The sequence below is a fragment of the Antrostomus carolinensis genome, unplaced genomic scaffold, assembly GCF_000700745.2.
Source record: "Antrostomus carolinensis isolate BGI_N321 unplaced genomic scaffold, ASM70074v2 scaffold3693, whole genome shotgun sequence".
NCBI lineage: Eukaryota > Metazoa > Chordata > Aves > Caprimulgiformes > Caprimulgidae > Antrostomus > Antrostomus carolinensis.
In genome coordinates this window covers 42,033-55,136 of record NW_010302978.1, presented here as the reverse complement: position 1 = coordinate 55,136, position 13,104 = coordinate 42,033, and positions in this window count along the sequence as shown.

Sequence of the window (13,104 nt, the reverse complement as noted above, 5' to 3'; positions counted from 1 at the left end):
ATGCATGAATGCGTTTTTACATATAATGCAGTCTGTTATTAAGCTGTACATTTAAGCGGAAAATAGACCAGGTTGGACAAAAGTGGAAAAAGGAAACTGTACGTATTGGAAAAAACAGGTGAATTTGGTCACTCTGCATTGACAGGAGCAGTTCAAGCATGGTTGTCAGAAGGCAAGGGAAACACAGCTTTTCATTCAGCTTTTAATGCCCTTGACTAGAACAGAACCCACTGAATCAGAAACGATCGAAGATAAAATTCTCACAGTCTGCCTCAGGGCACTGAAGACCACATTCCTATTCATTTCCGAAGGACTTGTGTGTCTCTTTCCTTCAGTTCAAATGGTTGTTGCAGAAAATTCAATGTAAATTCTCATTACTTGCCATGTTAGGAAATGTTATCAATTACATAATTTGAATTCAATGTATAATATAATTACAAATATACCTTTACCTTGGCTCCAATGCTGGAGGAATTTCATAGGCAGAATTCATTGTATGCAAATAAATTATCACTTTTTTTTTCTCTGTAGCAGTAAATAGCATGTGCCAATATGTAATTCAAAATAGGTAATTAGAAATGTTGCTAATGATGTGTAACACATTTAGTGTGCTGACACTTTAGCAGATTTTTTCCCAGGGTGATATCATGCAGTGTCTTGGTTCTTTGCCCATTTGGAATCCTAGAGAGGTCCAGCAGACCCTTGGTACTACCTGGTGCGTTTGTCAGCCACAGCGTACCAGCATAGCCTCTGCCTGTGATGGGACTCAACACATCACTTGCATAATCAGGGTGCATTGTGAGAGGCTATGACATGAGAGATCTGCATGTGCCACTGCTATGGTTGTATTTTTCATGCCTTTCTGGAAGAATATGAACCTGTTATTGCCACCATATGGCCAGAATATCAATGCCTGAAGATATGAAATTAACATTCAGGAGCAACTGAGTGCCGTTCTTTTGGGATGTAGAACCCCATAAACTCCCCACCAGTAAAAGAAGTCCAATGATAATTCATCTGGCCTATTGCATTAAATGTTTTCAGAGTAGCTAGAGGAAAGTTCATGACAAATTGTTCTCTGTACATAGTTGTAGAGTTATGATAACTAAATTTCTAGCTCTGAGAATGAAATCACAGCAGCAGGCTTGGTCCAAGCCAGCGAGAGCCTTTGCTTCAACTTCAGCAGACTGTGGGGTAGGCCAGAGTATTGTTCAAGTGTTTGCTTACTTTTTAAATTCTGCTCAAATGTACTAGCTAAATTTTAGGGTCATGTAAGATACTATATCGCCAGCTGGGTAAGAAGTCCAACAGCTTTAGTGGAGTCAAATAGATTTACATCAGCTAAAAGGGTGGTTCTGAGTTTTCATCTAAATTGCAACAATTATTTGCTGAACAATTAATGCTGCTAATACATAAAACTTCAAACCAAGAGAGTTGCATAGTGAAAGTTTTGAAATGTTATCAAAACAAGTGCTGATCTTTATGTATTGTATATTCTACAAAAATAAGGGTTGTTCACCTTAATTATTTATGACTGAGTGAATTATAGATTTTAGATCATAGTTCACTTTTGATTTTTTTCCATGTTTGCTGTTTTCCCCAATCTCAATTTAACAATCTCTTTAATATTGATCTGGATATGACAAGTAATTCACATTTTTAATGTTCTGCATTGTGTGGCATACTTCAATTATTGGGATATACTGTCATGAATAATTTATAACTATGTTCTTTAATTTGTCACTGATTGTTGCCATCTTTGGAGAGAAAAAAAAAAAAAAAGAATGCAGTTCTCAGTTTTGCTGGATTGACAGGCGTGGATAGATGTCTTCAGTGGTAGTTGAAACTTTCCCAGATTATATCACAGTACAGTCTAGCGCTGGTTTTTGACTACATCTTAAAAGGGAACATTTTAGACTTTATAGTCATCCAAGTGATATGTCTGTTGATACTGTAAACACAGCCAACTATTCCATAAGCAGCAATTTTACGCTGAGGCCATGCACCCATATCCCAACATCTGGTATTTTCAGTTTTTAGGATACATGCAAACTAATGTTTTAGGAGCATGAAACATTAAAACTAAATATCTAGTACCCTAACCAATCCTAGAGGCCTAGAAAGAATGAACTTCTATTAGGTGTGGAAAGGCAGATCTCAGATTTTTAAGCACTACAGGTTCAGAGGGGTTTGGTAAAACCATGATTCTATGATGGTGGAAGTAAGAGGTCAAGATGGCTTAGCCCGAGAGGAGAATTGCTTCTTTAGAGAATGCCGGTTTATAAGGGTGAGACTACCAGGCTTTAAGAACTAACAAAGTCAAGAAAAACTATATTGAACTTAAAAGAAATCATAAAAAGAAATAGTCTACCTTTTCACATTGGAATAACAATAATGATTCATTCTAGTTGTGTCCTGAATCAAGGACACTATTGAAAAAAAAAGTTTCCAACCATAGGAAAATAAACCCACATGGTAGAGAGTTCACTTTTTTGCACTGTACCAACCTGAAAGCTGATTTTCTGATGATAATTATTTTTAGGTGGTATGGCTTGTTTATAGGAAGTTATTTCAAAATAAAGGGATGTCATAGATTACTTTTTAGATTACTTGTATTTAAGATGCTTCATTCACCTGCTGAAAAATGAATGTGTAGTGCTTATGAGAAGTCTGTGAATGCAATCACTGTTTTCCTCTCTATAGAGTAGGACAAGAGAGAATGAAGGTATAAATTTTGTATCTCACAATAATTAATATTTTTGTAACTCCATATGACTAGGAGGACATTTTCCCTGCACTGCCACATGTAGAACAAAAATTTCAAAACTTTCAAGTACATTTGGGATCCCAGAACCCAAGTTAAATATTACAACTCATTATATGGTCACGAGCCATTAGTTTCAGCTCCAAATTGGCAAGAACATAGCAGTTTAGAATTCATATGCATGTGGGGAAAAAAATCTACTCAAAAAAAAAAAAAAATCTAAAAATTAATCAGAAAAAATGTGTTTTAAAGCAATTCCCTCTTTCCATTTTAACACCCTATTGCTTATGATGATGGCTCATTAGCTTCTGTCAAATATTTCATCATTTAATCCTCAGCCTTATTTGAGAATGGCTACATTACATTTCTGTTCTGGCTCTAAGGAGGTTTGTATTTGTTAGTCTTGATTCAAATTTATTTAATACTAATCCACTTCACCAATTCATAGGACTTCAAATATATGTTTATTCATTTGTCATTCTTCTATAGTACTAAATCTGTGCTTCAGATGAAGTAGGAAATTGTGCAAAATAGTTTTTTTCTTGCCAGTGATAGTTATTCTAAGTCACTGTTCAAAACTGGTTTCATGTTACATATGGAAACCCACAGAAAGATGTGGTCTAAACAATTAATGACTTCCTACACAAGTGCAGTCCATTTTTCCCCTCTGTTCCAACAGCCTGTTAAAATAATTCTGTTGGCAGCTAGCAAAAATTCTGAATGCTCATTAAAATATTCTTTTCCTCAGACAGTTTATGACGGTAAGTGTCTGGGAATTAACAATGCCAAAAGACTTCACTGCATCTGTGTACTACCTACTTAAACAAGTGAGAAGCATTTATCTTAGTTCGGCTTTTGTATTGGAGAATATCTGTTAATGGATCAGTCTGTCAGTATATAATTTTTCTGCTTTTACTGAAGGCTTAAAATGTCCATCTGTTGTCCTTAGTAAATGGAATGCCATGAAACACATGTAGTCGCTCAGTCAGGACATGGTAACTTTTCTTTTATGAACCTGTGCTGCACAGTTTGCACACTGATAATTTAAAAATAGAACGACATATGTCACAGTCCTGGCCAATGTTCCCCTGGGGAATCCTGGATCTCCAAGAGCTCACCGAGCTGCTGTGCTTGGATCCTAACAGAATGAACCCCTGTTGGTGTGAGTAGGCTGGCAGACCCCAAACTGTTTTCTGTGACAATTCAGAAATGCTGATTCATTTCTTCATACATATGTGAAAGCAAGAGCTTGCATTAGACCTTTAAAATGGCACAGAACTATGCACCATTGTGGCTCCCAGGAGGAAGGATATCGGGCATGGAGACTTCTGTTTGCATCACCCTCAAAACCTGTAATCCTAAGGGTGAGGTTTCATCTTTCCTACCTTTGACTAGATGCCTAACTTTGAAATGGCATTGTTAGTACAGACATCGCAGCCTAAGACAGATGTCTAAAATCACTGCAAAGAATCATACTCGAGGTGCTAGACTGTCTGTCGACTTTAAGGGGAGTCCAGATGATTAACTGCAACAAGACATTTCATTCTAGATGCCTAAAGTTAGGTGAGATATAGATTACATACAAACTGTTGTTACCAGCATGGTTTACAAGGACTAGTTTAGATTATGTGTACTTGTCAGAAAACGAGTTAAAGTTGTTTTGACTACATTATTTCATTCTAATGCACCAGAATATGGTAAGAATAAGACTATACAAGCACAGGGTCCCTCTGCATGATTTGTATAATGATGATGATTATGGAACTGGTAATATTTGGGAGAAAGAAAGCAATTGTCAGAGGATGGGAAGAAAGACAAGCAAATAAACTAAAACAATGATCTAATATCAACAGAAAAAATAGAGCTAAATTTGACCCAAGGATTGCAATTGCAAATATACATTAATAGGATTCCTTAGTGGATGTAGGAGAACATAATTTAATCTGAAGTGCACTTGAGAAATTAGAAAAGCCTCTATTTTGTTGCTTTTTGACATGACAGAGGTCTGAATAAGTGTCAGGTTTTAATGCAAATTAACAAGATTAGTGTGTCTGCAATTTGTCTACAAATAATCTTCATCTGTTTAATTTCTTTCAGTACTGTCACCCTCCATCTTATCCTCTTTGAGATGCTCCAAGGGGAGAAGAATTGTCAGGGCACAAGAATTATTTAAATTTCATTTTAAAATACCATCTTGGTTTCTTAGACTGTCTTGCAATCAGGCTAACCATCTTGAAGTGTAAATACAGAATTAATCAAGCTTGTGCTTTCATGTTCATACAATTCCAGGAACTCAGCATACACTGCAAAGAGGTTAAAACCATAATATTATAAAACTATGTTAAAATGACCTATGCCTTGATTTCCGGAGAAAGGTTGGATGAATGAGTAGGGTACACAAGCATTCATTTTGTCAAGTACTTCTCTAAGAGCAGCTAATTAGAACCACTTATATTCAGAGATAGCAGGAGTTACACAGGAAAAAGCTTAAAAATAAATGGAACTTTTTCTCCAGTTCAAAAATATTTGGATTATCTTTGGTGTAATTTTGCGAAATTCTTTCATTTTTGCTGTTCTAGAAATGAAACTGAAATCTGTTCTAAAATTTAAACTTCCCTAAACCTACTTTCACTCTCAACACTTTTAAGCTCCATTTTGAAGTTGGTTTTTTGTTTGGGTTTTTTTTTTTTAATATTAAGGAGGTCCACTGGAAATCCCCAAATATTGCAGGACCCATTCTGTTTCTGCTTTCTTGGGGCTCAAATAACTTTTCTTCCTCTCCACAGACAAAAATATCATATAGTGATTATGAAATATTTTTCACCATATCATTAATCCCAAAGCACTAATATGGACTCATGGTGTTTTATAGCTCTGCAGTTTGTGTGAATGTGTGTGCATACGGAAAGGGAAAGGAAGGGGATACATAGCAGATGGTTATTACAAATGTTACTTTATTGTGTACATTTCATTTGCAGTTTCTGCTCTTGCACATGAACCCTTTCAACAATCAGACTGTATAGCGCAAGGGCTTACACAATATCAAGTAATTTTTGGCAGTCGCTGCTCAGTTTTTCGTTGCTGTCAGATCTTTGGCAGTATAAGCTGAATCCCCGTCTAGTATACAGCTAGCACAAGGTCCTCATTATACTGGAATTTAATACTTGGGGCCAGAAGGCTCTACGCACAATGTAAACCTAGACTTTCTCCCTTGCCTTTTGAGTGAACAACTGTTTAATACATGGTGCCTTACAAAGCTGCCATAATTAAAAGGATAATTTTTAATATACAGATTCATATCCAATGTAAATAAATAAAAATAAAGAAATTAATGGAATAAATTTCAGAAGTTAAATATACTTGAATATAGGCATTTATGCTACCAGGGAACAGTGACAATTGGCACAGAGGTCTACATAGGGCAATTATGACATACTGAATATCAAAGACTGCATGAAGTCTGCAGTACAATCTAGTATGAGAAACAGTGTTTATATACAAATGTACAGCTGTGTACACACAACACAAATCCTTTTCTGCTCATTCTTCAAGGAGTTATCTTAAATATTAGCTCTTAGAACAACCAGACAAGTTTATGCAATAACCTTTTAAGTGTCAATGTCCATCCGTTCTCCAGGTGGGAAGGGAAGAATATTCTGTGTAATATGTCCATGCAAGTATACCTCTTCCCAAAGATGTCAGTTCAGTGCTATGCTTATGCTGCCAACATACACACACAAACTATTCATTACAAATAAGGATTTGACAATCCCACCTACCTTCTAAGGATAACCCTGCTCATCCAGAGCCTTAGAAGTTTGTAGCTCCCACTACGGCAATGATTCCTACCTTATCCGCCCCATGGAGGGTCTATGCCCACCTCTATACTATACTTTTTAAAGTTAAAAGTCTACTAAATATAATTTCCTTCTCCATGAGAAGAAAATAAATGGACCCCTCTCCCCATGCACACTGTGTTAAAAAATACTTGTGACATTTCCTTATTGGGTTGCAATTACTCATGCATGTCTCTCTTCACACTGATTCTTTGGGAGTCTCCCATCCACATGGATATCCTGCACAAAGGAAATACTGCAAGTGAAAGTGATATTCTTGCATGGAGCACTTTACACATATCAAGAGGAAGGTGTTGTAGTTCCTTTGCTTAAGATACTTGCCAAACACTTTCTGTCATTATATCAGCTGTATGTAATTTGGTTTTCATTTTGACTCAGTTCCTAGTGTTAGGAGAGAGGAATAGAGTGCAACAGAAAGAACAAAAGTACGCTAAGCTTATGCTATTTTCTTCTGGAACGTGTACGTGTTGGTAATTCTTTCTCTAAGGGGTCTCTGAAAGCTGAGTATCCTCTGCTGTTGCACAGATAAAATGCTTCACAATCAGTGGGTGATTTCAGCTCATGGGCTACATTGTCCCAACAGGTATCTTTGATAACAGAAATGGTGTCCTGAATCCCACCTCCCTCCTACTCCCTGCCTCCTAAAAAAAATAAATAATAATAACAAAAAATTCCCTACTGGGTTTAGGGCAGTCATTTTGAAAACAGAAAACACTTTTTTTCTTTTTTCCTTATCCATGCCCCAAACTAGAAATACTGAGGAGCTTTGTGTGGAAGATGAGTACTGAGGCAGCACTTCTGGACATGCACAGCAGCATAACACTGAGAATCTAAAGAAGTCTTCACCTTTTCATTCTAAGCAGAATTTTTTGACTCATTTAACTCATGCTCCCTGCATACATCACAATCTAGGTGCCTAAGTACGATTCTGCATTTAATCCTAAATTAATACATAATCAGAATAACTCTAATGGGATCAAATGGCTAAGTAGGGAGAAAAAGGGAATTGTTTTGAATGGCCAAGTCAGCCTCAATGACCAAGACTGTAAACAGAAATATGTATTTTTATTAATTCATCTTCAGTATTCTTTTTTATAAAAATGAAATGAGGCGCTGTAATTAGGAAGAAGGTAACTGCAGAATGTGGAGATATACTAGGCTTTTCATCATTTCACATCTATTTGAGGTTACTTCATTGGGTCTTGATGTTAAAGCAATTTCACAAAATCAAGCATTAGTTGCTATAAGGCTCTTTGGCACAAGAACCTATAAGGACCTTAAGGTTAAGTAAAAACTGAGGTAAACTGCACATGTGTCTATTTATAGTAGTAGTATTATGACCTTCGTAGCATTTTCATGAGATAGATTAAAATTTTGCCTCTAAAATTCCCTCTGCGGGCTGAGATTTATCACAACAAGGCTTCAGTATTTTAATACCTCCTTAAAAGATGAAATTAGACTCTGATGCAGGAAAAGGCTTTACTGTTTATATCAAAGCTGGCTGAAACAATTTTGTTTCATGGGAATTTAGGATATTGTGAACAAGTTTTCATTTCAGTATGAAAGTGAAAGTAGTTTTCTAAATCTCCCATGGAAGCAAATAATTATGAAATTATAATTTTGATATTAATAATTTTTGAGAAACAGTACAGAATTTGATCAGATCTTTCTAAAATGGAAATGAATCAATACTACATCTAACTACCAGTTAGAGATATCAAGGGGTCCGAACAACCAAAGACACTCCCATGAATGAAGAATAGTGAGTTGAGGTGTGGAAGATTCAGTTATAGCCAGGTTTGCCAGAGCTTTCATGGAGTTTTGCTTCATCAGGAGAAACCTGGACATTGTGAGTCCCCTGAGCTTACATCTCAGCATCTCCTCGCAGTACCATGTTTATTTGGCATTCAGTATGCCCTATAAAATGAAGAAATATTCTTCTTATTTTGAAAATGAGGACAAAGAGAGACAGAAGACATTGCCAAATGTAAGCTATTTTTTGCATACATTAACCTTGGAAAATCAGGGACTGAGATCAACCAGGAAGTAAAGCCAAACTTGTTGTGAAGAAATATGTTGGATGGACCTGTGATTTGGACTGGAGGATGATGCATCCATCCAGTCAGGACTGACAGTAATGTTTTTGTTGTCAGCTCAGGAAACTCAGTTAGCTTTGTATCTTCTAATAGAAAATTCAGGAAAGTAGTCCTGACTGAGTGCTCCAGTACATCAAAGCAGGACAGATTTTCAATGGGCTTCTCCTTGCTTACTTCTAAAACTGTTCCACTCTCTATAACAAAATAAGTATTTGATCACAGGGCCTGAGAGAGAGAATGACTTTGCAACCAAGTGGGTTAGATGCACCTTTGGCAGTCTCCCATGCCTGGAGAAATTATATTGCTCCAGAGTGAGATGATGAGTGGCAAGTTTGAAGATCAATATTTTAGTATTACCTACGCTAAGGTCCTTTGTGGGCCCAAGACCATGTATTTATCTTTTCAAAGGCTCAAAAGAAAGCTGTAATTGAGCCAGCAGATTAACTCTCTTGGAAAAAAATTATTGTGCTATCAATGCTGAATAGTCACTATTTATTGTCAAAAGGCATCCTCTCTACTAGTTTTCCTTGGTTTAGGACTTCAACATACATTTGCAAAACTCTATAATTAAATAGTAATTGCTAGAACAATAATAACAAAAGTATCATTGAGAACTGTAAAGCCTAAAGGTGTGGTTTAGTGTGAAATATGTTTTCAAAGAAAATAATTATGAATTATTCTAACATTTTATAACTCTATGAACAATTTATACTCTATTAAAGATCTATAATATGGAATGCAGATTGGTTTCTTTGTTTCTCTAGCAGCCCCCCAAAGGAGCTATTAAAATATAGGTGATAAACAAGCATTAAGTATAAGTCACAAATCTTGACTAAATCCTAATACAGCTATTGATAGAATATTAAACTCAAAATTAATCTCCTCTTCTAATGTGTAATAATAGCACTTTGAAAATGTATATACTTTAATTTTGCTAAAACAAAATAGAAATAAAAAGGAATGAAATTACTGTAGAGCATAATAAAAATGTTTAAGCAATCATGAAAATGTGAAAAACCTCTACCTTATTCCAAATCATTATGGCTATTGTTATAAGAATTTATGCTGTCTTACGTGATCACAGCAGTGATTGCTAATTTAGGAATTATTGTACCTAAAATAAACTACACTATTTTACTGTAAGCCATGGAAGAAATTAAATTGGAACAACAACGACAACAACAACAACAACAAAAAAAGCTAGGAGAAGAGTGAGACATAAAACCATGGCCTTTGATTTTACCCCTTATAATGTTAAATCTGCAATTTTACTGAGGCATCCTACACATCAACTGGTTTGTTTTGGGGTTGTTGGTTTTTTTGAGAGCCTTAGCTATCTTGTAGATGTTACTGTGAACAAGGTTTGGCATGAGACTCATCATATAGGGAAATAGTCTATCAGTATACATCCCCAAGTTCATGAATCTTAATTAGAAACAATTTGTGCCATTTCCTCAAAACAACAATCCATATAGGAAAATCATCAGTTAAAGCAGATTCATAACTACAGTGCATAATGGGGGCATGGATGGATGCATGCAAATTTTGTGTTCCTAAATTTTAGGTGATGGGGAGGAAACATCTACATCCTACATCTTGTGACCAAAAGGTCTATCACATTGTCTATGGGTACATTCATGAAAGCTCTTACTGGAGGTCCAGCAACGTAACAGAGTTTTGACATAAAAAACATCAGTACTGTGAACTGGGAGACGTGTCCAAATAAAACCCGAGTCTAAAACTCTAGACCAGGTCTAAACATGAGTGTTGCTAATGCAGCAAACACTGCACTTGGTGTGCTTCCTTGACTCACTCCAACTACTAACTGAATGCAAATAATGACATAAGAATAGTTTGCAAGGTGAGGCAGTGCTGGATGAAAGGAGTAGAAAGTGTTCAACAGCTGATCTACATCTCTTTTTTCTTTTTCCAAATGTAGCGTTTTCAGTGACAGAAAATTAGTCTGAAATTCAGAACAAGGGAAAGATCCCCAAACAAGTAAGTTTTGAATAACATTGTCTTTTGAATGAGACAGCAACTCTATTTCCTCTGAGAAAACACTTTGAAAATTATGAGCTTTTTTTGAGTTAGCATATGCCAAAAGAAGGGTTGAATTGCAGCTGTTTCCAGAGCTCATCATACACTTTCCACCTGTTCTCAGTTTCCTTTCTATTAAAAATGTAAGAGACACTTTCTCTGTGCTAAAAAGATGAAAAAAAAAATGCAGTAGCTTGTAAAAATCTTATTCTGCAAGGTTTAAAAGATCTTTTTATAAAGTATTTGATTTTGAAAGTTAAGGCTATGCTGCTTCCACAAGGTTTTTCACAGCTCCCACATGGAATATAATCTTGTTTCAAGTTTAAAAAAATATAAATCTCTTGACAGTGATGCCTCTGGCTTTAGTATGACTCCGTCATGGTTATTGCAGAATGGCAAGTTATGTGTTTCTGGCCCCTGCTGAGTGAAGACACTCAGAAGGTATTGGGGATATGCTGGGGCTCAGCAGACTCAATAATATCACTGCAGTCCCCAGCCAGTGTCAGCACAGCTCAAGCAGGGCTTTTCTTCACTCTTACAGCTGACGATGGCTTGGTTGTTTACATTATTTCTTTGAGATACAAATATAATCGCAATGGAAAAGTACCTTCTCTGGGCTGACAAATCCCACAGCGCGACAGTGTTAACATTTCGCAGGCTAAGTGGAGTGAGATGGGAGAAGCTGAAGGAACAGTTCTGGAAATGGCACTAGTGACAGAGGTGGCTTTTTTTTTTTTTTTTGTCTGTGATAGAAAACATTTCTTATCAAATTAATATAAAAAAATCATTAATAGCTATGAGGTATATTAATGATGAGGTCACATATGTAATCTTACAGCTGTGTTGATGAAGCTTTATAACCTGATCAAATGTGATCAGGAGACACTCTGTGGAGGCATTTTTTTATTTTTTTATTTTTTTTCAAAAACAAGGTTGTTAGTAATCAATGAATAAATATTACTCTGGGAGTTACATAATGAAAAAAAAACCCAATATTACAAACTGCTTTCCTGTGGTGTAGGGCCTGAATAACTGTGCAGAAAAACAAGCATGAGGGAGCTGAGGATCAGCACTGTACCATCCTTGTTTGCTCCATGTTCTGATCTGCTGGGTCCGGATGATGGGAGCTGTGAGGAACCTCAGTGATTCATCCTGTAGGTGGCTGCTTGTCATGGGTGGGTGAAGCGCTTCCTATATATAGCTTGTGCATGGGTTCATAGCACACTAGGGGATGGCCTGGAATGAAAGTTGCTCTTAAAAAGCCCTGGGTAAATCATTATTTTATTATTACAGCAAGGCACTAGTAGCTGACAATTTCAATAATTGGATCAATGTTCATATTGCAAATGCCAGCAGGTTTGACTCAGCTCTTTATAGTTCTGTGGCAGAAAAATTAAATTCTATGCAACTCATTTTATTTCAGGTGAGATTTTTTGGGAGATGGAGAAAGAAAGGCCAGCCTGTCCTTTGCAGACGTTAAAGATCCCCATGCTGCTGGTGCAAATGACTTCTCCTCTGTTGTGTTGGGAGTTAGCCAGATAGGCAGCGGCAATTTCAGTTCTGTGGCATGGACAAGTTCAGCACTGCAGTGGAATGACTCGGTGCTTAGTATTCTCACCTAGGATGATGACATTCCTATTTCTGGCTCTTGTTCTGTTATAGGCACCACACAGCTCATCAGTGCTGAATCCAAACAGGGACATGATGCTCTCACACCTGACTCAGGCTATCTGGGTCATGGAGAGGAATCTAATTCCCAGTGTTAGGTGCAGTGAGCAGCTGTACAATGAAGACATGGTCCCCTCCAAACCATTTAAAGGCAGCAGACTGACTTACCTAGATAACAAGCAAATGCTGCTAATTTTCTCTGGTGTGAGAAGTTGATCACAGTCGTCACCTGCAGGGTTCCACAGTTTGAACATCCTCCTGGAAGGAGAGGCCTTGTCTTTCTTCTAAAATGAGACACAGACCTCATGGCAGAAGGACAATCCTCTTATGTGGTAACCTTAAGTTCAGAGCCCTTACCAAAACTATGCCATGTGGCGTCAGTTTCTTCCTCTGTTTGAACATACTCAACTTTCAGTTTTTGAAATCCCTTGATATCAAAGCAAATTGGGTCCTTAACTTCTGTTAACCCACATCTAAACTCACATGTGATAAAAAAATATATACTGAAGTAATATAATTTTGCTTTTCCTCAGTGAATTGTAATTACATCAATGGCCCCGTGTATTCAAAGCAGTGTTTCCCAAGATGACCTACAATTTGTATTTTGGAAAACTACTGAGAAGCAGTACTGTGAACTTCAGAAGTATATTTATTAGGTCCAAAACCAGAAAACTTACCCTTG